This window comes from Falco peregrinus, chromosome 5, assembly GCF_023634155.1.
Source record: "Falco peregrinus isolate bFalPer1 chromosome 5, bFalPer1.pri, whole genome shotgun sequence".
In the NCBI taxonomy this organism is placed as follows: Eukaryota; Metazoa; Chordata; class Aves; order Falconiformes; family Falconidae; genus Falco; species Falco peregrinus.
In genome coordinates, this window is record NC_073725.1 from 74961043 (window position 1) to 74987520 (window position 26478).

Consider the following 26478-nt stretch of genomic DNA (forward strand, 5'->3'; position numbering starts at 1 on the left):
GCTCTGAAACACACTGCAAATAAACCTAGACAAGAGCAGCAGCAGCCAGAGCCTACATTGTGAGCAGGTTTGTGATGCAGCCAGGATCCATGTCCGCTTCATCGAAAAAGTTGTAGCTTCTGCTGATTTCTCATCACTAGGTAAAAAAGTTCTTTGCATCATAAAGTGTCCAGGTCTCAGGGGCAAAGCCTCTTGGAAGGGGGGAAGATTTACAGGTTGGAGACCAAGTGCTGAGCCGCAGTTGTTACAGCTGTGGCTCGGCAAGAGCTGAGGAGCAGTTTAACATCCTGCTGGGAAAATAATAGGTTCTATATCCATGTGTGGATTGTTCTAATTCATCTAGGGAAGAAAACCATCCACATGTGCAAAGACTTAATATATATACTTTAAATCAAGCATTTTGGGGCAAAAAGAATGATACTGACTTTCCATCTCAGTTAAGGATAGGCTCATGCTGGAAAAATTTGTTCTTATGCAAAGAAAGTTGAAGCTGATGGGCCTAAGGCTTATGCGTATACTGTATGGGACATTTTAAATATTTTCATATATATGTATATATATTCAGGGCATGAAAATACCCATGTAATAAAATGTTGCAGAATAAGCTCCTTCCTCCCCCCCAAAGTCATTAAAAACAAAATACGTATTCAGTTAGCATTATTGTCTTTACTTTTGTCTCATACATACAGAATATAAGCATTAGAATGTAAAATTTTCTTATGCCTAGTTGTGAACATTTAATTACTATTTTTAAAAAATCAGATTAATGATGCAGTGCCATCAGCAAATGAATTGTGATGTGTCAGTGAGGTTTTGGGTTTGCTTCTTTTAAACTAAAGGATTATCTTTGATCATTCTTGAAACAAGGCAAAGTTCAATGTCCCCATCACTGGTCATTTAATGTAATAAATAAAGTTCTGTATTTTCAGTGGCCACTAGTTTAGATTTTATGTACTTTTTTTATACTCACAGTCTCACTAAGACCAAAATGGATGTGGATGTTAAGATAGTTTACTACATGCTGAAGTTCAGTTCTAGCAAGCAGCTAACATAACTACTTGTTGAGGAGTCGCTTATTATTTGGCTGGAAGACAAAAAGCAAAAGTGGATGTGTCCTTTTACAAGATATTTTGCTTTTGTTTAAATTACTGATTTTAAATTTGCAAGACACTCAAAAGACTATAATCTTTAGATGGTCTTACCACAACAAAAATTAAAGTCAACCTGGACTAAAGCAGGAATTGTATTACTGAGAAAAATTTCGTGCCTCTGGATCATGGCAAGGAGTGGTTCAGCCATATCACCCCAGAACGGGAGCAGGGTGAAGCTGCACACATGGCACAGCAGCCCCAACAGGCACGCTGACAAGGCTCTATTAATTAAGCAGGTAAAATGTATTTTTCTATTACCACGGCGCAGCGGTACGTTGATCCCAGCAGTGTAGACTCAACCAGAAGCTGGATAAAAAGCTGTAACAGTCACTCTTTTAAACTCCACCTTTCTGCGGCTTGCCAGGTGGCTTTTGCTCCTGTGGGGCCAGCAGTGCTGAAAGGGGCTGCACGTCCACATCTGTTCAAAATAAACTACCCGAGACGTACAAACCAACGCTTACATCGGTGTGCGGCTTGGGGCCACTCTGCACACACTGATGCTGGTCGGACCCAGCACCGAAGCTGCACACACCACAGAGCTTGCATTGCAAAGAAACATTTAAAAATACACAACTCAGAAGTAAACATTTTTAGTTCTTTTGAACAATTACGTATAGTAAGAATCAGTAGATGAACATAAGCCTGTTTCTGACGCAAAATGTGAGCAGGTGACAGAGAACTGCTTTACACCAGGTTGGTGGCTCTGTGCCACGTGGCTGCTCTGCAAGGGAGAGCACCTCCCCTGCCAGACACGCACAGCAAAGCGGCACCCAGCAATAGGGTGTGCAGTGGCTCTAGTTCTGAACCTCTGTGCTGAGGATCCCAGGTACTAGAATTTATTAAAAAAAAAAATCCGATTCTTGGAAAAACAAAGAAGCCATCATCATCACACCATTACATTTTTAAATACGAAAACTCAGCTCATTGATATACAAAAATATTGGGAAGAATTAATATTAATGAGAACCTTCGCAAGCTCCAGATTATCCGTCTTGGTTTTCTGAAATGGAAACAGAAGTCTCATTTCGCTGAAGAATCTGGAGCTGGGTTTTATCTTAAGCTTTCCACAAATACTAGTTTTGTGTAAACTGAGAAAATCATATGTACAACAACATTTAGCAACATTATCAGAATAATTTTTATACTGATGACACTGAAAGAAAATCAAAATATACATAGCACTAAAGCTCTTGGGTTTTGTTGTTTGGTTTTTTTTAAATAATTTTTCTGTCTAGGCACCCAATACAATGATTCTTCACATCTATTTCATATAAAGCTTGACACAAAATTAAGGTGATATATATTTATATATCTATATTACATATAGATATAAAAATATAGATATATTTCATAGTTTACATATTTGTGATGAAGCCCTTGGAAGAATTGAACTGTATGCTTTTCAACATCATACCAGCAATTTTCAAAGCAGGAAAAAAATAGTGTAAAACCAACAGGATAACCTGGCCAGCCCATACAAGCAGCCACATAGCCCAAGACATGTTGGCTATTTATTGTAATAGTAAGACAGTATTTTGCAAAAGAGAGCAGAGAATGATACACTAGAAAGCTTAACTTTACTACTGCTTCTTAAATTATGGCCTAACACAGTGTTTCAACCAGCAGTACAAGAACGTAACCTTGTCACAAATTGTCACCTTCCTTCAAAGTGCTGAAAGGCGAGGTGGGAAAAGGAAGGGAAAAGAAGGAGAGAGAGAGGAAAAAAAAAAAGAGAGAGAGAGGGAAAAAACCCCAGACATATATCTTGTGGATAAAAGCACCTAATCCCAGTTTAGCTCTGGTACAATAACTCTTCTCAAAGAGCGATGTAAGGGGAAGTAATTTCATAGCTGGGTCTTACTAGGTGACTGAATATATGGATTCCATTAACTGAATACATAGCTATAGACTCCATTAATTTGTGCTGGCGATCCAATGTTTGGCAGGGGTGATGCTGGTATTTCTTAAGCTAACAGGCCATCAACTGAACAGCACACTGGGGAGTATTGGTTCCCCAGGATTATTATGAGCAGCTAATGGAAATGCTGATAATGTTTATTGGGATGGTTAGTGGTGTATGCAAAGTTACCTGAAGTGTGCTTAGAGACAGGAAAATATTATTACCAATGTTTTGAGCTGAAATGCTATTATCAAATGCCGCAAATAGGACTGGGGACCTGTGCTACGTTGAGTTCATCACTTGAACCTGTCGTTGTCCTGCGTTACATCTTCTTGGATGCAGCCCAGAATGGGACGCAGAAGGAAGGCAAGGCTGCCACACACCTGCCTGCTCAGCAGCTGCCACAGCGGCCCTACGGAACTGGGCACAAAGCCACGGGCACGTGCTGGCCCACAGCTCAGTGAGCTGCAAGGGAATCCAGCTGATCTGCAGGCCATGGCGACAGCGCTGACAAATGCAGAAGAGTCACGTAGTATCTGTGCTCCTGGCACCTATGGAATGGTCCCAAACCTGCGTGAAGCTCTGTGCTTTTGTGAACCTCTTTGTTTCTCGCCCCGATTTAAAAATGACCCAAAGAACACTGCAACATACTATACCTATGTCACTTCGCTTTTATGACCTAACCTTGTTTTCTTTGGTACCTCTTTTTCCCTTAATATTGCATTGTCCTTTTCTTAAAAGGCTCACCAATTAATTTGCACTGCTAACGACTGTCAGACAAAAAAAATCTGGAAAAAGTAACAGAATACTGGATTTATTTCTTTGTTTGCCAAACAGCACTGCTTGTGAATGCGCCGTGTTTAAGACTATTGAATTGAGCGGGGAAAGATACTTCAGTAGTTTATATTACTAAAGTAATTGAATGTTGACAGACAATTAAAAAAATAATTGTGCATGTGTTTTGCAGCAATGAGAATCTATGTGTCTTCTTCACATTGCTAGAAAAGGGTGTAATTCATACTTTGGTACAACAAATGAGATACCAGCTCATCAGCTTTACTAAAGGTTGAAAAACCGGTCCCTGGCCATGAAAATACATCATTTAAAGGGCTTAATTTATTTTCTTTATTCAGTGTTATTAGTTTTTGGTGCTTTTCTGCAGCATATCAAGTCTCTACAAACCCCAGTATCACTATGGATAATCTATAATAACGTAACTATCTGGAGTTCATTCCATCTTTTGCATGAAGTCGTGAAACTCAATTACTAAGTGAGAAAAATATTGAAAAGCCAAAACAATGATGTAGAGCTGGTGTCAGCAGAGCTGCCACATTATTGCTGTGTGAAGCTGAAGCACTTTAGAAATGTAGAACACAGAAAGCAGCCCCTTACCAGCCCACGCACAGCAGCACAGGACCAGCACAGACTGCAGCAAGGTAAGAGGCCACAGGTCTGACCTCTCTTCCCCCGCTACCTTATTTTTTATCTTAAATACTGATGTTGATGTAATTCTAATGTGCACACATGGGGGGGGGGTGGTTCCTCTCTCAAAATAAGCACTCTTCTATTCTGGTCTTTAAAATATCGGCATGTCAGAAATCATTACAGGACCAACCAAAAAAAAAAGCAACACATGCACATAATAAAGAAATAAACTGCAGAAAGAAACAGGTTTCAGTATTTAATGGCATGAATAATGAATTAAAAATTATGTTTAAATTATGTTGAAGGTCATAGAAAAAGCCTCAAAGAAAGAAAGTTAAACAGACATTAAAAGGAAGATTTAAATAGGTGATCTTTTAGTATTCTAGCAAAACAGTCTGTCTTTCACTCTTTATTTAAATTAAAATACCACTGAGTGACTGACCTTTTTAACATGGCCTGAGGGAGCAGGGTATGATCTTGTTAGAAAAGAAGTGATATTAAAAGAGCAATACTATTAAAAAGCAGAAGAAGATGGAACCTGCAGATTAAAATTTGTTTGCTTAGGAGACGAAATTTTATGAAAAGGCTGTCCTTCCCGTCACAAGCAGGGAAACTAATGCTCCTACCTATTCGTTCAACAGTTTATGGGCCGTGTTAATACAGTGTTCAAAGAGTCCTTAAAACCAAACAAAAGGGAAAAGGCAAATCACAGGTTTTCTGGGGTTTCACCAAAATGTCCTTTCTTTTCAGCACCTTACTGGGAGGCCAGCTGCAGCAGAGGGACCTCCCTGACTGCATTTTCCCGATCCTTGCCTCAAGTTTTGTGCCTCATCTTCACACCCTGACTCCTATATAGTTATGAGAAGAGGTCGAAGATCCTGCCAAGAAATAAAAGCCAAGGGCAAGGCTTGGGCATTCTTGAAAGTTCACAGAAAGATACCTGAGACTGTAGGACGGTGCTTATGTTGCTCTAAAGACCTCGGCATTGTGACAAGTGAACGCAGGTAACTGCTCTTTAGAAACCTTCGCCTGACTTGGGGTCTCTGGTATTAGAACACTGAGTCACTCTCCAAAAATCCTACTGCTCTTGACTGAATAGTGTGTATCTCTAGAGACAGACAGACAGACATGGAGATTGCTAATGGCTAACCCCCCACCCCCCAAGTATTAAACAGCTAAATCTAATTACTAATTTATTCTTTTATAGAACTTGCAACCGCGGGTGCGTGCTTACACCTATATAAAGCAGAGAGCTACGAGCAGGGTGTGCTACAGCTCCCTTCAGCGTTTTGCCACTGACCTCAAAAGGAGCTCAGCTGGTCCCACACTCACCATCACCGCTCACTGCCACCGCGGCAGACACGATACATTGCCACATAATTAAGCCACTGTCATTTGAAAGTACTTTGCTGCTTGAAAATTAAACATGGTCTTTTGTCCCTAAATTTCCAAGTGGATTTTAATGGATTAAAGCATCACTATTACGATTTATAGGAAATTCATATAAATTAGATGCCTGGCAAAACCTATGGGAGATTGTGTCCTTGACTTCACCGAGTTTGATGGTGTATCAGTTAGTCCATTACTAATTAAACATAAAACACTAGAAGAATTAACTGCATTCAATGAAGCAACCAAAACCTCATGTCACGAATAATGTGTTATTAAAGAGAGCACATCACAATAAAGGCGCACAGGAGATCACACGTTATTGCTTTTCTACAAGAAACCCCAAATGAAAATTGTCCATCCACAGGTTTTATGTTAAAATACTAAACATGCAAAGATTTAAAAACTGAACCAAAGCTACAGCTTTTTAAAATCCTTTGAGCCCCAATATTCAACTGTTGCCAGAAGGGCACAACCATGTATGTGGATGTATGATGTTCTAGACTGTTTTGAGCAACAGAGATGCTGTTTGAAATCTGTTGTCTCGTCTACTAATGATATTGAATTTGCTAAATGTGCTTGAAGATGAGGGCTATTACACTAAAAAAAAGAAGAAGAAACTGGAAGTCCTCTGGTTCTTTTCCTGCATAGACTGAAGTAACCACCACTGAAATCAGGCACAGCCTTCTCAAGTCACATTTGTATTTATGCATTTCAGCTCCCTCATGAGTTACAAACCCCCAAAGTTACCAGCCAGGCTAGGAAGTGTATACCATTCACGTGGTATACAGTAGATGCACTGTAAATAATTTTGCTATTTTAATTTGTGGCTGGAAAGGGATTAAATCATAAGCTATTTTTAAAGCTGTTTCTGTTCTGAGCTCTAAAATTAAGTCAGTGCTGAGAGTTGGATGGATTTCTACAAACAAGCATTTCTAGGAATTTATACATGTTGTCTCATTTAACTTGCTGGATTTTTTCCCTATCTTTACTGACATTTTGGAAAAAAATACTCTGGTGATGGGAAACACATACAAATATAAGCTTTTTCTTTTCAGATCTCAATAGAATTCTGCAGAGCAATTAGTCTATTTAAAAAAAATAAAACAACAAACTATATGTGGTTATCTCACCTTAAAGTATATCAGAATTAATTGAAATTCTAACCCTGCTCCATTGCCAAGTATACCTGGGTTTTTTTGGTGTACAGAATGGAGCTGACTGTCTTTCTCCAACCAATTCTTTGAGATTCTCTAATACTGAAAACCTGTCCTACAGCTCTTTAGGACCTCTACATGCAGAAGTAACTGGAATCACAAAATCATCACAAAATTAGAGAATCAAGTTGTATTTTTGAAGAATTAGAAAACAGATACAGGATTATTTAATTTTTTTAATTTAGAATCTATTTGCTTAAGTTTATGTCTGATCAATTATTTTTTTTCCCAGATTTTCATGGAATATTCACCAAAATTAACTCTCCATCAGTATTTTTATATCAGAGTTTTAAAAAAAAAGAGTATCCCAAGTTTAGCTAAAGATGTTATCAAATCCATGGTGAGGTGGTACTTTCTTGTTTTTTAATTGAAATTATTATACATTTTCGGATTGCTAGAAATTCCAGTTCTATTCATTTTCATTTGCAGGTAAAACTAACCTTTTTAATTCTCAATTAAAATACTCATATTGTGATTTTCTCATAAAGGATGGAAAAGCCTGTACTTACGAGAAAACCAAAGCTATTCCCCAACTGTGTGAATAGCACTTTACACTGAGTATGTTGGAGATGCTCCCAGAGATCTTAGAAATCAAACGTTGCACAAATTAATCCCAAAGCAGGAGCTATAGGGGTGGAAAGAAAGGAGTAGAGGTGAGTACAAGCCAGCATAATTTGCAGGTATCTAAGAGGACGTTGTAACAATGACATGAATAAGGATAACAAAATGTTAACGAAAAAGCACTGTCAGTAATGATACATTTAGATAAATGGCAAATGGACTTGCATGAACTCTATCATTACTACTTCAATCACAGTCATACTTAAACTTTGGGGAGATAATTTCATTTATAAATTCTGCTGCTGCACATCAATTATGAGTAGCATTACTAACAGTTAGGCGTCGAACTGCTGCTCTAGGGTGACTGATTGTCTGGCATTAGCTCTAATAAGAGAAGAGTTGCAAACCACTTTAAATGTCAAAATACTGGAACAATAATGGGCATAAGCACCAGTTATGTTTCTCTAACTTCCTTGACTTCCTGATAATTCATTATTCCATCTTTCCACTGCTCCATCGCCTGACTTATAAATATCAATGCCAAAGAGTATCCACCTTCCTTACAGCGAATTTCCAGTCTTTATTGTGAGAATTATCTGATTCAAACCCAGAGTTCATTCCCTGAGCACAATACTTGCAGTTAGTCTATGATTTCAAGATCAGCAACAAGTTTTGATTGAAAGGAATTAAAATCAAGCCTTTAAACAGAGTGCTTCAATTTAAGGAAAAGAGAAAACCCCAGCATCAGCATTTCTACAGACATTTTACAGTGCAGCTCCAGTAAAGAGGGAAGAAGGTTAGAAAGACTTACCTACAATTGCTATAAGCATGGCTGGTGTTACCATTCAATCACACGGTGCCCTGAGCAAATAACAGCGAGGGATCCCATAACTGCCTCCTGGATGTGCAGATGGAATGCTAAGTGCCTGCGACATTGACTTGTTTCAAGCCTCTTGTAGTGCTGCTACTATCAGTGTTATATTTGTATAGTAGAATAACATGAAATATTGATTCTAGACTGCTTATCAACTGGACCTGTTCAAAATACTCTTCCTAGAAAGTTCAGCACTATTTCTCATGCAGAACCGATGCTGTATATTTGTGCAGAGAGCTGCTTGTTCTCACAGTGTTTTTAATGCTTTCCTTGAGACATAAGCAGCAACTTCTCAAAATCTAGGAACAGTGAAAAAAGACGCAAGCAGTATTTTCTGACATTGTATGAACTGCACTTTATACTGAATTGAAAGATACTGACTGTGACAGAATTACTTAAAAAGACAACATCTCTTCCACCGTGGCTTCAATCACTAGTCTGAAATCTATACTAGAGCTAGGCAATCATCAACAATTTCTAATTGAAAATTAAAAATTACTAAATATTCCTGGCCCTTATGAAGTATGAAGCATTTTGGCCACTTTCTGCATGGCAATATTATAAAAATAAAAGCTGAGCTAATACACATGGGTAACCTTTGCCTCCTGCTATGGAAGTAGGGTGTGTAGGGTGGCAGCTCTAGGGGACGCATGTCTCTCTGAAATGTATGTACCAGGGCTGTAACCCATATCTCTGGAGGAGCACATCAGTGAAGAGTTAACACTGAGATCTGGGCATAACCTGTACTAAATGCCAGGCTGAAAGCATCTATCTACACAAATCATAACTGTTACACATAACTTCGGGAATACCACTGTGGATTTCTAATATAATCTGCTGATATTTTGGTATTATCACAATAATTACCGCTAAAACAAACAAAAATCAATGGAACATACTCCATGACAAAGACACCTTCTTACCCTCTGCCTTTACTTGTAATTTTAATGAAACACAGGATTTTTATTCATAAGTTATCTAATTTAAAATATAGCTAATCACTCAGTCTCTGCTGTCACAGAATTGGCATGTATGCAGCTAACAGAACACTTATGAGTGTGGATTACCTTGCAGTTAGCTCTAGACCTCATAATTCCAAAGCAGACAAATTAACAGGTATAGCACTTGTTAAAATTAAAAACTGAATTTGTTTACTGTTCTCAGCATGTAAAAAAATTCATTATATTGAGGTACTTATAAAATCCAACAATTAACTTGCAAACTTAACTTCTAAAAGATAAAAGATGCCCTGCCAGTTCAAGGTTTTTAAAATTAATGGTATTCAACTCATCCATTAATCGCTGTTTATGACTTGACCAGGGTAAACATACGGTTCAACAGAGTTGCCTAAACCTTTCTGTCCAAAACAATCATGAGGAAGTGAAAGGAACTGCATGCAACAATAGGAAAAAAACCCTGAGTATTCAGATGAGTTCGTATGTGGAAGCTCAACAGCAAACACAAAGTCCCGTAAAATTAGAATGCTCATGTATGTTTTTTTAAAAATACGAAATCCAAACCAAATCATTCAACACCAAAATGAAAGGTATCAGTTTTATCTCAGAAATTACCTTACTACAATGCTGATGTGTTACCAGGAGCCTTTCAGAATATCTGGGTACATTGGAGAGTTCAGAGAAGGCACAAATGTTCATTTTACTGTGGTTCCACAGATGTCCTTGTGGATATCCACACACTTGTTTCTACAGTTTTTAAACCAAAATCATTAAAAACTTCCAAAAATCTGACCAAAGGCCAAGTAAACATTTCACTCTTAGTTATCATGAATACTAAAAGCAATAGGCTAAGCTAAATGGAATTTGTGTGATGCGGGTTTTTTTTTTTTGATTATATTTATTTGCATTTTGTTTAGGCTAAACCCTCGTAACGCTGAGAGGTCACTCAATAAGAAAAACTTTGTTTCAAAATGGCCACTTATTTTTCTGAGATTTAATGTAATAACAATGCATTTCTTCAACATTTTGTAGTGTGAGGTCTCAGGAGGTAGCCACACATGCCCAAACTAGACAAAGGCTTGTACTTGAAAAACCTCCAAAAAACCCTTAAGTTCGAGCTGGTAGAGCCTCCCATAGAAGTTTATCATGAGCTGTAAAACAGACAAAAAATAGCATTCTGCAAATCTTGAAAAGTAAATGAGAAAGAATGTCTCAATGGGTTCACACATTTAAGTGTTTAAGGACCTGCTCAAATAAAAGAATATTTTTTTCCATGACAGTGACACTTTCTCCTCGATACTATGAAGAAAGATCAACCCACATCTGTACAATTGTACATACTGATCTACTTGATTATTACAGGTTTAGGGCTTCCTTCCCTAATGAAAATAACCCTACTACAAACATAGATAATCAGATGTATGAAGTACTACTGCAGCTCTGATTAGCTGATACTACATTCATCACCTGTAGCATCTCTGGTTTACGTATTCTTTCCACCAAAACACAGTAGCAACCTCTCACTGAAACCAGCTCTCCGAAAAGCCCAAAATGACACCAGAAAGGCCCCCGAGAAGGAAAAACTTGAACTGCAATGACAGGAGCTCCACACAACAGCTTGCTGATCACCAAACAAGTCAAATGGAAATTCCTCCAAACCTTCAACAGCATCCAGAAATTATAACTGAACTTCCAAACCTCAACAGCAAAATGCGAACATTCCTCCATTCCCCACCCCACTCAAAAAAAACCCAACAACAAACAAGCATCAGTGCAGTTGACAGCAGAGCCCGGCCCCACTCCGTAAGCCCTCAAGCAGCACTCTGCCCAAGAAGACAAAGTTTTGGACAGAAATGTTTTATTCTTTTATCAGAGTCTCCTGACTATTGAGTTATTAGAAAATATTCATCTGCTCCGATCCTTCGACGACTACACAAATGTAGTCACGCACAGCGAACTGCCATCGCTCGGGTATTACAGACATTTCCAGCTGTATTTCTCCAGAGCAACAGGAATTTTTTTAGCAAGCGTGTATTGATTATCTGTAAGGCACCAAAGACAGATGGACAGTATAAATAACTTAAGATTTAGATTTTAATTCACCTCTGGGTGTTTTTTTCCTCCTAGCATCAGTTTTGTAAAATCAACATCTTTGAGAGATGAGTTATGGGGCTGAATTCAGATTTATAGCTATAATAGTACTAACACTAAAGTGAAAGTGCATGCTTTACGTCTTAGATTTTTCTCTTTAAAAATTTCTCTTTCCTTCAGACCTCCTGGTATTTAGGATAGCTCTTTCCCTAGTAAGCAAAACTTTACTTCTACCAAGCAGAATTCTACGAAGTCCAGTTGATAGTAGCAAAAGTGTAATGATAATAAAACCAAGAGCTTTGCCAGCAGGGCATAAAATCCAGCAATGCTTTGTGAAGGTTTTAATGGAGGAAGAAATGCCCTATTCCTGTCTCCCCTATCCTCCTGCCTTCTTTTTTTCAGTTACAAACACCAACACCGCAGAAGCCTTTTCCATGCAAGAACCAATGTGATAACACCTTAACGTGCACACATTGCCTTAACCTAAATCAGTGTCAACCCATCATTCTTCGGTCACGTAGGGTGTGACATCTACGCCACACTGTGGAGTTCACAAACTGCCTTCAGCCCCGCCGGCTGGGAGGTCTCACTTCCAACGCTACGTAAAGGTGATGGGTGTGCTGGCGGTGAGCCACCATCCGGCTGGCCAGCTCACCACTGGCAGCCACTGGGTCTCTAACTGTATTTGTTTACATGCTTCCAGCAATTAAACTTCAACAATATCTTGGCAGAGGCTCAAGCATCACCAATCTGCATTCAAACCTTAACATTTAATAGGTGTTACCTCCTTTCACATCGCAGGTGATAGATGTTTTACCACTTACAATCTATTTGCTTATATATTTTCCCCCTCTGAACTAAAATATCGACAAGTCTTTTAAAAACAATGCATGAGACTACATATATACTAAACATCTTAAAACGGGTCTGAAACACTGTACTGCAGCTTGAGGTTGTTACATACACGCTCCCTTTTCACAGTGTCCACTTCAATGGCATTTCATTTCTGTCTCTGCTTACTCTGCAGCCTGATGTCAGCACAGTTTCCCTCACTGCTTGGTAATAACATGCTTCCCCTTTCCCCAAGATCAGCACAGGTATCTAGGTCATCAGAAGGGGATAAACTCCTAGTAAAAATAGTTCTGTCTTCCCCTTAAGATTTCTCATTTTTCTGAATTTTGTCTGGGCTATGACCCTGGCTTGGCTTTAGTTGCTGTGAACTTGTTTCAGCCACTTCCATCTCCTCTACAGACACACTAGGACCAAAATGACTAATGAGAATTTATTAAAAGTTAAGCTGAGAATTTAGGTAATTTAAAAGGCAAAACATGACAAGGAGGGTCAAGAAGGCTAACTGTGTTAAATCTGGTGTCCTGGAGTGGCTTATGTGAACAACACATGATCTGGAAATGCTGCTGGCCATTAGGAGATGCAGGGTGTGCTCCCGGTGCTGCCCCCACCTGCAGTTCCAGGGCTCTGATCTGAACTTGTAGACCAGTATCCACATGCTTTGGTGACTTTGAGAACACGTAAGCTCTCGACATCCAGACAGGTGAAGACATCATCTGGAAACTAAGGCCATAACATCAATGAAAACATAAAAAAAGGGGTAGCACAAATAAAGGGGAACTTCCCCGGGGCTGGCCAACACTGGTCACACCTTCCTATAGAAAACCTCCTCTATGCACATGTGACATTGAACAGGTATCTTAATAAAGTTCAGAATTAACTTCTAGTGTTGCATTTATTAGAAAAAATGCATGACTATTCTATGAAAATTGCTTAGTGCTTAGGGAAAACCAGGTTGACTAATGTTTGGGGTGAAAACCACTAGTGTGGTATTTCTGAATAGACAATTATTTCTTTTTCACTATGCAAACATTTAAACCTGTCAGGCAAATTACATTACCATTTTAAAAATAAAGGACCCCACATATATACCTAGGACATTTGTTGGCCTTGCACATAAATAAAGCAGAAATGGACTATGCAGTGTTTTGGGGTGGGGGGGGTGGGGGTGGGGAGAAAAGACGAGTTTGTTTCTACGTAGTTATACACAGAGAGACAGGGGAAAAGAGAGCAAAACCTTAATCTCCCCAGAAGTATGACAGCAACTGGACTCAAATCTTTTTTTTTTTTTTTTTCAGTAAGGTAATGTCCAGCATTTCCAAAACCTTAAGATACACATCTTAAGGCCATGAAAAGCCATTTCAGCATAAGAAGCTGGTTAACCTTGAACAGTTAAGATTAATGATCCAGCACACTTTCAACCTTAGCATCAGTGAATAAACAAATCTTACCAGAGCAAAGCAAAACCAATCAGGAGATGAACTGCAATGAAACAGTCGCCATGATCATTTCAGTGAGCAAGTAAAACAGCAATGAACTTACTGAATAGAGTATGCAAGAAATAATTTCTCCAGAGCCTCAGTGCAGTCAAATAGCTTTTGGTTCAAATGTGAAGATTTTCCTCCAAATTACTTGTTCTTTGACAAACAGCTAGGAATCTGACGATTTGATACACTTGATGTGTTACTGCTATTTTTTAAATGGCTTCAATACTGCTCAAGTCTTCTGTAATACTTTGTAACCTATCCAAATTCAGGAAATAGACAGAGATGATGAAAATGAAAGTGTAGCACAGTGCCCTTCAGATCCTCTATCGTTTGGAATCTAAAGTATGTAATTAATGACAAGGGCATCTAGGGAACATAAAACGCAGAATGTGCAGAAACTAAGGTGTGTTCTGTTCTTTAATTGCTAGTACAATAAAATATCTCACATTTCATATTTATCCTTACCATGATAATATGAAAATTATTTTAAACAGTAAGCAAACCAACAGCATTATAATCCACTTAATGCTAGAATTTGGTAAATATAAGCCTGCTACTACTATAAGGCACAGAATTTGCTCACTGTGTGTATAAATTGTTTCTTTACAAAGGATGTACGTTTAGACATTCTAATCTCTTGATCTCTCCAAAGTCAAGATTGGGATTAACACTCCTCTCACGCCTGGTACCATGTTCTGCATTGCCCCCTGTGACTGGCCAGCCAAGACAAACCCGGAGAACTTCTTCCTACTGGTCCCACAGGAAAAGAACGCTTCGTAAGGCAGATCCTGTGATTAGTATGACTGTAGCGGTAGACGCGGTTGCAGTGTCACCACTGAGCTGTACCGAACCATGAGCCAAAAGTACGAGTGGTCTGATGCTGTTGGGACTAATCTGTTCATCACTAAGCACTTCCATATCAATCATATCAAGCCAGACAGGAAAACAATTCTGGCAAATGTGCCCCGGTCTGCTGCAGCTGGAGCTCAGTCACTGCGAGCAGCTGCAGCCCTGCTCAGCAGCTGTGCCCCTGGCAGACGCCATGGCTGCCGGCCATGGCACCCCACACCGTGGCACTAATGAGGGCCAGCAGCGTCCGCAAGCGAGTGGGGAAAATGAAATACAAATTACTTACTCAGCAGCAACTAAAGAGTAATCTGCAGTTGATTCAGCATCACACTGGCGAAACGTCCTGCTACCCAGTCAAGTCACTTTTATTAAGCCTTGTGAAGGAGAGAAACATTAGGCTGGAAGAAAGCCTTCCCCTTCTGAACATAGACACTGTGTCAGGATTGCCATCCGGTAATGCATAGGATAGGTAGGAATAAAGGTCCTTAGGGAGGATTTGGTGCACAAGCATATCTCAAAGTATAGTTTAAAAGTACATCACCACTATACAGATTCAAATAAGTTGGAGCATTCAGGAAACTATGGTGCTCATCGAGTGATATTGGCGAGGACGCTTCCCTGCGTCGCGCAGTCGGCTGAGCAGTGCATCATCCTGGTATTTGTGGCCTACCACTCCGTTACTGCTTCAATATAAAATTACATTTCTGATAAAAATTTTAGTGTCAAACATTTTTATGATTACAGATCAAAAGTCAAAATTTGCATTTAAATAGATGTATTAAAAACTCAGCAGCACAGGTAGAAGAGGGAAATGCTGTTTTAAGGAACATTTAAGTAGGGAGAATGAGCACAGAAGGGATTTTTCTTCTCAAAAGATTTGAACAATTTTGGGTTTATTACTGTTCTTGGGTCCAATTCAAAGTCAAGTTTTGAACTGCAGTATCCTGCACCCCAGACTCATCTCAGACTGAGCCGTTAGAAACTACTTCTCTTCTCATCTTACCACTGGGAACAGCCTCAGTTATTATAAGTACTTTTTTATCCATAGTCCATTCCCACAGTTTTCACCAGCCTGCAGCCCAAGTTGTATCATACTGCTTTTCCTCTCAAGCTGTTGACTCATTTTTGTTTGCATCAGTCACCATAGGCTAAGCTTCCAGCATTATATTTCTCCTCAGACAGCACAGCCATTTTAGAGAGATGAATTTTCAATGTATAACTTAAAAATTCACAAGTAATTCTCCCATATGAATGCCAGTCATCAGCTACCTCCTTGGACTTAATCATATTTTATTTTGTCCCTTTTTAATCTATAAAGCATTTCTGATGTTAAATTTTGTGTGACCTCTCTCCTGTATCTTTCTATCTTCTCACTACATAACTTTTATTAGCTATTTTTATTTTTTATTATTAGTTATTTATTTTTACTTTAAACCTTGGCTTAAAATATGATTCTATACTTTTGAAAGACACCTAAGTCTTGCGAACACGTTACGCTGGGTCAGGTCCATAGCTCCTCACCACTGATATGGAATGCTAGTACCCTTCACAGTCCAGCTGGGATCAGCAACACCTTGGCCATATACAAATAATATAAATCAATGCTGCTTCTTTTTATTATTATTATCTTTTTGGTCTTTCTTGATGGGTAGGCATACCAATCACAATGATGAGTAGGCATACCAATCACAATGATTAGAAAATGTGGATAAATTATTGTTAAAGTAATCAGTTTTAGATCTTCTATGAGTTAATGCCTTCATAAACATGCTGTTTCCTTCTATGAGGAGAGAATAACCAGGTGTACAGGGACTCGCTTTCAGATTCTCTAGCGAGACTCTGGACCAACACAAGATTTAGGACTTGAAAGTCAACAGACCTTTTCAGTTGCTAACTCCTTAATTGAGTAATTAAACTCTCTGCCAGTTTAAACACCTATGAAATGGTTACAGAATCAAGTCTTGGAAGCATGACTGTAAGCACAACACAATAATATTTTAACTAAATGACCATTTTAGGTGTATTGCTTTCTTCTCCGGAGGTTTTTTCCTACAGAATAATTGCTTTAACACAGGAAAATTGTGGGATTATTGTGTGGGAATACAAAATTCAGATATAAACAGAGACTAATCACAACTGGATTTCCTGATAAATTCATAATGAAATTTTCTTCTACCCAGGCAATCCCTAAATTTCTTCAAGAAATGATTCTCAAAGCGTTTAGAAGTCAAAAATATAAAGAATATCACATAAGCAAATGTATGGTCATATACTGACTTATTCTGGAATTCCAGACAATACTTACTCGCACCATAATTTTTCAGTTCTCTCTCCAGAGTATAGATATGTTTACCAGCCACTTCCCAGTAGTTTTAAGTAGAAATAGTGTACAAGACATCAGCAACATCAATACTACTCTTAGATGACCAACAGAAAAACTAAAGGTGAACAGTTAAATTCTTTATAGCAACTTTTCTTCCAACTGCCTGTCAGCTGGCTTACTGTCTGTGTGGTTTTGGCTGGGATAGGGTTAATTTTCTTCCTAGTAGCTGGTGCAGCACTGTGTTTTGGATTTAGGATGTAAGTAATGTTGATATCACACTGATGTTTTCATTGTTAAGTAGTGTTTATTCTCTAAGTCAGGGACTTTTCAAGTTTCCTGTGCTCTGCCAGCGAGGAGGGGCACAAGAAGCCGGGCAGGAGCAGGGCCAGGCCAGCTGACCTGAACTGGTCCATACCATGGACTATCATGCCCAGTATATAAACTGGGGGAGTTGGCCGGGGGCTGCCGATCGCTGCCTGGGGACTGGCCAGGCATAGGTCAGTGGGTGGTGAGCAGCTGCACTGTGCATCCCTTGTCTGTCTGTCTGTCTGTCTGTCTTGGGGTTTATTCCTCTCCGTCTCCTTTTCATTACAATTGTTGTTGTTGCCATTATATTTTACTTTATTTCAATTATTCCATTGTTCTTATCTCAGCCTGCAAGTTTAACCTTTTCCCGATTGTCCTCCCCTTCCTTCTGGTGGGGAGCCGGTGGGGCTGAGCAAGCGGCCACCTGCTGCTTAGTAGCTGCCTGGGTTTAAACCATGACACTGACAGAACCAGGATATTCCTAATTTTAATTAAGCTTATTTCAGATTCTCTATACATTATAAAACATTTACCTACATTTTTCTATACACATAAACCAAGGCCATTTTATAAAATACCGCAAAATATTGCAAATATATTTTTATAATATAATACTCAGGACTAGCTTCAGGCATCAGCAAAGTACGTAATTTTTTTAAGGTGACAAACCAATACCAGACACCCATGGACCTGCTGCCCGCTTTCCTTTTTCTTAAACCAGCGTTGCCAGCCAGCAGCAATGGGGTGTGAGGGACAGGTGTAAAACCGCAGGTGAGGTTAAGCCCCAGTCTGTATCCCAGACTCACCAGGGCAGGTGCAGAGAACACCGCTCCAGAGCAGAATTAGCCCCAGGCAGCAAGAGACAACAACCCGATGAGACTACACAACAGCCCATATCCTCTACACTTTTACCCTGCATGTATGGTTTCCGTTCACTCTGGTTCCCCTGAACTGCTGACAAGCACTGAGGTGGCTCAGAAAACACAACAGCAACCACCTCTTGTTTTGCTGGGTACTGTAGAATAATTTCATGCTATATCCCAAACTGTATCTTTCCTCAGTTTTACACCTGCTTTCACCCAATTTAACTGAAAGACATTTTGTTAGCGTTCTACAGCAGAATAAGAATACTTTCTAAATTGATTTCATAACATATTATATCTTCAGAACTGCTTTCTGTCCTTGTTTGTTCCATTTTTTCCAGTGGTTTGCCTGCTTCCTTGTCAGCTGTTGCACTCACAGCAGCGCTTTCCTTAAATTGTCCATTGTAAACATCATTTTGCAAGATTTTCCCACAAAGATATTTAAATATCTAATTTCTCTCAATTTTAATGGGTTTGAGGAACTTCAATAAAATCATGGATCTCAGCTGTAATTGCTATATATATATAAATGAAAACTTGCATTTTAATTTTACTGTCACAGGATAGAGTTAATTTAGAAGTCATTTAGAGCTTGGGAGTTTCTAATGGACACTAACTTAAAAGTAAATTCCCCAGAAAATTTCACCTCTCCTCAGTGACCCTTGCAAAGATTTTGTGAAGTTTCCATTTTCTTGGCCAGCTGAAAAACACTCTTCTACATTGTTTTAATACTATTTCCAAAAGCAATTGACTGTGTGTCTGGATGTAGCTTTCTCTGAAAATACATTAATAAAGTTTAACTATTCTTACTCAAGAAACCAGACAGAAAGAAGTTTTTAATTTGTATGGTCTATCTACTGATCTCACCATTCAATGGTTTGTCACCCTTTGTTTGTTCTCTTGTCTATCCTACATATTTTCTTTGTTTTGCAGAAAGGACTTAATAACACATGGGGTTTGGACTATGGCAACATTTACACTGTAGCATAAGGCACTGGACAAAGTCTATCACTTACTTGGTACCTTATATTCTTTGCGTACAGAGTAACAAATTACAGTTGCATTATTGCCCCCCGTGAGATGCTGCAATGCCGTTGGTTACAGCTGACCGTCTACGGTGTGTGATGGTCAGAACTGAGCAAACTGCACAGTAGGTGCCACCTTGTGCTGCTGAGCATCGCCATCCAGCGCGGGCAGCGGCAGCCAGGACGCTGGCATTCTCTACCCACTGCAGTGTTGACTGTAAAATCATAATCTGGTCTTGAAAAATGCCCAGCTGTCCAAATAATAACAGCTACAAAAGAGTATAGGCATGTAAACATACACCCATAGCCACAGAGCCCGTTCCTGTGATTGAGTCAGGAGTGCTTCAATAGAAAACTGTTTACCCTCTTTCCATACTGACCTCACTGTAAAATGGGCTGTTGAAAACGAGACCCCTTCACCAAAGTTTCTTTTCTGAATGAAAACCAAATTTGACATAAAATTTGCATCTTGCTTGTTTTCTCCTTTTTAAGGGATTTTTTTCTGGCAGGGCATTTGAAGGAAGTATAATCCCCACTTGCTCCCACGGGCTAGATCAGGGAAATTTCACGCTTGCCGAAGCAGCTCCTCAGATGGCACACAAACCTCTCCTGAAGGACTTGTCCTCTGGTATTCCCACCAGCTTGTTTGTCCTGCCTTTTACTGACACAGTAAATGACAGTCAGCAGAAATGTGCAAAACTGGCTGGAGAGAACTCCCCAGCCAGAGGAACAGCAAGGCCACAGCCTAGATCCCACCATATTTCTGTCATTCCCATTGCAAGGTGTTGGGCTGGGATGCCCAGGGCTGCCCTGTGCTGCACAGGGCCGGTGCCCCCGCGCAGAGCCCAGCCCAGCCCTGTGGAGCTGTGCTGCACCTTCCACTGAAAAGGATGTACATGCTGAGCCAGGCAGCATGAAAACATATGTAGAACCAGAAAGGTTAAGACCAGCTTCAAGAAATAACGTTAAGAATCCAACAAGTTCAGTAACTCATTAGTTCAGAGGTGTTTCTCCATGCAACTGCCTCCCTCTATAAATACAAGAGCAACAGGCAGTGTTGAATATGAATATATATGAATATGAAAAGTGGATGAATCAAGGCCCCTCAAGAATGGGCCAAGGTCCAGAACTGAATTGTTTCCCAAGAACTGTCATGTAATAACAGTTCTTTTCCATGAAGGAATCTGGATTGATCTGGCCTGCAAAAATCCTGTGCCGGATGTCTTCAACAACCAACAAGGTTTTCCCCAGTATCACAGCCTCCAAACACAGATTTTCCTTCTTTTTTCCTTCCCCAATTCTCCTGATGTCCTCTCCTTTTGAGAGCAGGGCATTAGTATTCACTCAATGTGTCTTTGAAAAGGTTTAATCTCCTAGCAATTACCGCTATGAGAGTTTCATTATATGTACAGTATGATAAATATTGCAGAGGTCCCCCAGCCGTTGCGATGAGTTTTAATCCGGGCGGGCAGCAGGGTGGGAGGGGGCCCGGGGGCCAGCGCCTGCCTCCCTGCAAGCACTGCTGCAGCGCCCACCCAAGCCCTGAGGGCAGAAGGACCCTTCTGAACCCATGCCACGGAGCCAGAGCCATGCGCAGACATCCCGGTGACTGCTACAGTTTCTGATCAAACTGATGGTGTGTTAGTACGGGCAACATCCTGACTCCGCACTGCCAGCGCCTCGAAATCCTCAGTCCTGACTGGAAAGTGGAAGCCCTCCCCAGGTACTGAAAGAATGAAGGCACAGAGATCCCACGCACTTCATTGGGACAGGAAAAAGATCGCGCTTTGTCTCCGCACCTAAGTTTTCGTTATACCTGCAAATGCTACCAGTTCAAGGAGAAACAGTAAGTTCTCATTACCACACCTTACGGAAAAGTCAGGCTGAAAAGCAGCGCAGCAAACCCACGGCGGAACACGCAGCTCACGCTTTGCAGAAACGTGGTACCGCCTCACGCGAGCAGGAAAATCTGATGCAAAGTGGTTCACATCTCACAGCACGCTGCACTATTTACAGTCATTTTTAATTATACCTTTCGTAACTGGGTTTGTTTCAGCAAGTGCTTTAAATTTGTGGGTGTCTAAGCCATAATTGCTTCTTTCTCAAACATTGGCCACCACTTAAAATTATAGTAAAAAGACATAGGTCACCTTTGTAGCTGGTGTTAATGGTATGGCAGTACATGAGGACTCCTTTTCAACAAAAAACTTATTTTCCAGGGCCTGGAGAGGACAATTACACTATTACATGCATATTTTGAAACAAGAGCAGGCAGCACATTCCCAAGACATTTCTGAGCGTACCACCTCTAAGCAATCCCTCTGCAAACCGTATTGTCTGCACTGGGCATGAGGGCTCTTCCCTGCTGTGTGACCTGACAACTCGGGGTACCAATTCCTGCGGCAATGAGAGCCCGGGAATTAGGCTCGATTCCTCTGCTCCCTCTTTGAATTCACTATTTCTGGCAACCAGGAGTAACATTCAGCATGACAAGGAATTTAATGAACTACTAATTCAGAGCTGACCTTCAATGAAAGTACTGTTTAATTACCCAGTTTTTCTCAAGGCAGGCGTAAGAATGCTAAACCATTCCTGAACAGGTGCAGGATGCACATATTAATTTTAATAGCAAAGGTCATTACATACATATTTGTGCACTTTTTCTTGGCATCCCTCCTGTCAGATTACTTCTGGATTTCTATGAAGACAAAGAAAAGGAAAAACTGTGTTCTTTCAGCTTCAGCTTAGCAAAGTCCTGTCTCCTATCCCCTTTTTCCTTTATACTCATCTCAAAAATAAGTCTATATCCAACACTGAGAGGTAATACATTATCTTGCAAATTAAAGTGATAAGATTAGATTAGTGCCTACATAGCTGAAAAGCACGTGTAGTGTATTGTTACATACTACTGTAGAGTAAGTGATCTTTGGGGAAAAAGACTTCACAGCAGAATTAAGGAATATTTTAGTATAAATCTGGGAAAAAAAACCAAAAACAAAACACAACACCACTCATTGAGTTGGGTAAAGAGCTAAGTAAATTTACCCATGCTTGACAATCAGAACTGTAAAAATTATTCCTCTGAAAGCAAAGATCAATTTCTACTTTAATCTATGAGCACGAGATGTAAACCAATACCTTTGCAGAGAAATAAAGATTTCTTGGCCTGTCTAGATTTATCTTATCAGACTGAAAAAAAGCAGGCTTCATGTTAGAGACTTTTTTTTTTTCATCTTATTGCCTGAGGAAGTGTGAAAACAGCCTCCAGAAAAAAATCAGCTCTAACAATATTGAGCTTATTCTCTCCCTCTCCCTTTGTTTCATCCTTCAGGCTTTGATGCGTTTTCAGAAGTAGTATTAAAAGTAGCCAACCCCAGTGAGAACAAGAAGAAGGCATCAGAAACAGCTCCTTATGACATTTTCGTACGTTACCAAATGTACATCTCTTATTTCAAATTATACTTCACTTGTTTCTGTAGTGGTAGAAGGAGGAAAATGGGAGGGAGGTATCACATTTTCCAGTTTAACAAAAATTCTGCAACTGTACACTTTATTTTATGGTTGAGAAATGTAGCAGGGGTTTGATATACAAGGACAGAGATGTTTGTAGTTGCAGTGGATCAGCTTGTCAGGCTGTGGCAGGGTTGGTCTTTTTTATTTTAATTTGTTTTTTAAAAACAGAAATTAGCTAGGAAATGGCAACAGTTTGGAGCATCCCCAAAGAACAGGCTGAGCACACCTACAGCTGCTGCTGATGGCTCCATGAGTGAAAGAAATGGAAGGGGTTTTTTTACTCTTTTTCTTTTCCCAAAATAATACACACCAACTTTTATTATCCACAACCTACATTCTGAGAGAAATAGTTCTCCAGGGAGTGTTACAATAGCTTGCTAGTCCCTCAGCTTTACACACTGGAGTAGCACAAGTCAGCATCCCATCCTCGTTGACACAGGATTACATCACTAAGAGTAAGGTGCTATTTTTTTTTTCCTTTTTCTACACAGGGCAGGGGCAGGATCAAAAAAACAAACAAACAAACAAAAAACCACTAGAGTTAAGAGTAGCAGAGTGCTCCTAGAAGATATAAAGTAGACAAGACAAGTTAAATTTGTGGAAAATCACTTTGTATTATTTAACAGGCTGCCTCCCTACCAAACTGAGTAAACACAGCCAGGATGCCAGGCTGGAGGTAAATTTCATGCCTTGTTGTCACAGAAAGGCTTCTGGCACCTGGAACAAAAAATTATGCCAGATAAATGACTATTCTCATGAAGACTCTTAAAGAAAGCCCTTCGTGCCGTTGGGCTGTGCATGCGATTCTTTCTGGCAGGCTGCTTTTGAAACCTTGGCTAGCTTGCTAACTAGTCCTTCGATGAGCTGCTGTAAATTATTTTAAAAGTAAACTTAGGTTGACCATCAATTTCCGAATCTCTGGCTGGCTGTGTGAAATCATGATTTCAAGGTTGTCTTTGTTGGTAGCAGCTTTTTTTAAAAAATGGAGAAGACTCTAGGAACGGGGAGAGAGGATGCACCAGCTTTTTCCTGACGTTCCCAACACTGTGCTGAGTGAGATTCACACACTGTGTCCTGGACAGTGTTTCCCAGTCTGCAGGGCTGCCCCTGCCAGCGCTCTCCTCAGCACTAGTTTTGCATTCCCATACCTTGGCGTCAGTGGTCCCACAGCTGCAGTCAGCTCCACTAGGGCAAGTTGATGCAAATAAAATCTAACTTTATAAAAAATGATTAATTTTCAGTTAGATAAGGGGCCTGATCCAGCCAACAGTGAAAAGGATATTATTTTCATGTCCAGATGTATTCCAGAATTTTATTAACAAGAGTGTTTTTTAAGGTCCAGTAGAAAATACCAGGAAATTCTGGATGCTTTAAATATGCGGACTCTCCGCAGTGAGGGAATGCTTTTGTTGAAGCTGTGGTATTACTGTTCTGAATCATGTAATGGCTCAGTCCTCTCAAAGATAATTTTGTTTTAATGTGCAGACATTCAACTATTAGCAAGGACAACATTTTGATTCAAGTCATCCCTAAGTCATGGAAATTAATAAACACATTCTGTTCTACTATACTAAATTTGCAAAAAAAAATATGCATTTCAATAAAGCAGGTTATTTCAAATCATATTTGCACCGAGACAAACAGGAGATAATGGGAAAAATAATTGAGCGTACTTTTTCCTAAGCAGGCCAAGATTATTAGTAGTTATGTTAAATATAGACATTCACATCCAAGCCATTAATGCATGCCTAAAGTACATCAATAATTCAGTAATTTTTAAGTTCAACTTGGGAAATCTCCTTTAACAGATGATATATAGTGCAGCACTGTCAGATCATAAGCCACCAAGCATCAAAAGGGTAGAAATACAGCCAACTACGTCTTCTGTTCACATCACCATACCTCAGTGTATTTCAGCCCTCAGATTGCCCATGAAGTTCTGATAAGTTCTTATGCCAGACCACCACCTACTTGCAAGGCTTTGACCTCCCATTTAGAGTATGTGATACCCTAAGTGAGGACATGAGAAACTGGTGAAATTGGGAGTATAGAAACGCTACATGTTTTGGTGCAAAAAACATGTACTACCTAAAATCAAGGAGCAGCAAGCATTTTGTGATCCTTGCATTTCCATTGTGCATCTCTGTGCTACGTGACAAAGGAAAAAAAAATAGAAGGCAAAGCACTCCCTGCATCTCTCACACATAAGGACACTAATAGCTCAATCTCACCATGGTGCCTAGGTTCCTATAGTTTTATCATTAAAGATTTTGGTCAGTCAACTGTGGTGGTAATTATCACATAAATTAACTGAGAGACAGGCAAACCAGAACGCAAGACAAAATCTCACCTCCAGCCACAAAGTATAGGACTTCATCTTTCAGTAATATTTTCAAACCTAACACCAATGATGAACCAAGTTTTTTTCTGGACTACAGCTTAGGTTACAGAAAGAAAGCCTATTAGTCAGTGCCATTTACCCCCCTGGTATCCAGCTTTTATCTGCTGACCTGTCACAATAAAACAATTCTGAAGATGTATTTTCAGATACAGGTGATTAGCACAGCAAGGAAAACAGCAGAGTGAAAATTCTTTTTCAGATAAGTGTTGCTTGCAAGGAGTGTAGGTAGAAGGAAGAGCAAAGAACTAATCAGTTTAGCTACACTGGACTACAGTGCTCAAGCTTTCATTTGGGTTGTGGCGTTGGGGTTTTTTGGGTTGTTTTGGGGTTTTTTTGGATAAGGGTATTTTGCTTTAAAATAGTTTGGAACCCACCCAGTTCTGCACAGGAGCAGTGTTCTTTCTAATGCATTCAGCTGAAACTGTAAATTTCCAGCAGAAGCCCAAACCTTGTCTTTAGAGAAATGTTTAAATAAGGGCAGATGGCACCTTGAGATGTCACTTCTCCACTCTAGTGTTCCAAGACAGGTTCAAATTCTATTCTACCATCCTTGATAGAGCTGAGGTTTTCTTCTTTTTCTTTTTTTTTTTTTTTTTTTTTTTTTTTTAATAAATCTCCACCAATGGAGCTATGTCCACGGAACTGAATGGTGCTTATGATCAGGGAGTTTGCACTGTATTTCTTGTCTAGTTTAAGGTACATTTTTCCCATTTAAAATCAAAGTTCATCCTTCACACAAGGGAAAGATTAGATTTTGCAGAGGCCTCAGACCTTAAAAATGTGGGTTACACACACCCACCGCACATTCCCCTGTAACACTGCTGCTTTTCCATCGGCACATCACAGAATCACAGCCTGGCTGAGCATGGAAGGACCTCCTCTGGGGGTCGCCTGGTCCCAGCTGCATGCTCAAGCAGGGCCACCTCCAGCTGGCTGCCCAGGACCACGTGCAGCTAACTTGTGTGTAGCTCCAAGGTGGGAGACCGCAGAACTGCCCTGGGCAACCTGTGCCAGTGCTCAGTCACTCTCACAGTGAAAAGGTGTTTCCTGATGTTCAGAGGGAACCTCTGGCATTTTGGTTTGTGCCTGCTGCCTCTGGTCCTGCCACTGGGCACTACTGAAAAAAGCCTATATTATATATGTATTTGTGGCTGTCTGTTGGGCTCTTTACAGCAGCTCCACATCCCTCTTGTACTGGGGAGACCAGAACTGGATACGGCACTCCAGGTGTGGCCTCATCAGTGCTGAGCAGAGGGAGGTATCACCTGCTGGCCACCCTGTTCCTCACACAGCCTAGG

The 26478-nt window shown here is 40.0% G+C and overlaps 1 protein-coding gene across 1 annotated transcript in view; it reads right to left on the reverse strand.

Moving 5' to 3' along the window:
• The window catches only part of RBFOX1 (RNA binding fox-1 homolog 1), a 917418-nt gene that overhangs the window by 711027 nt on the left and 179913 nt on the right, over positions 1 to 26478 (reverse strand).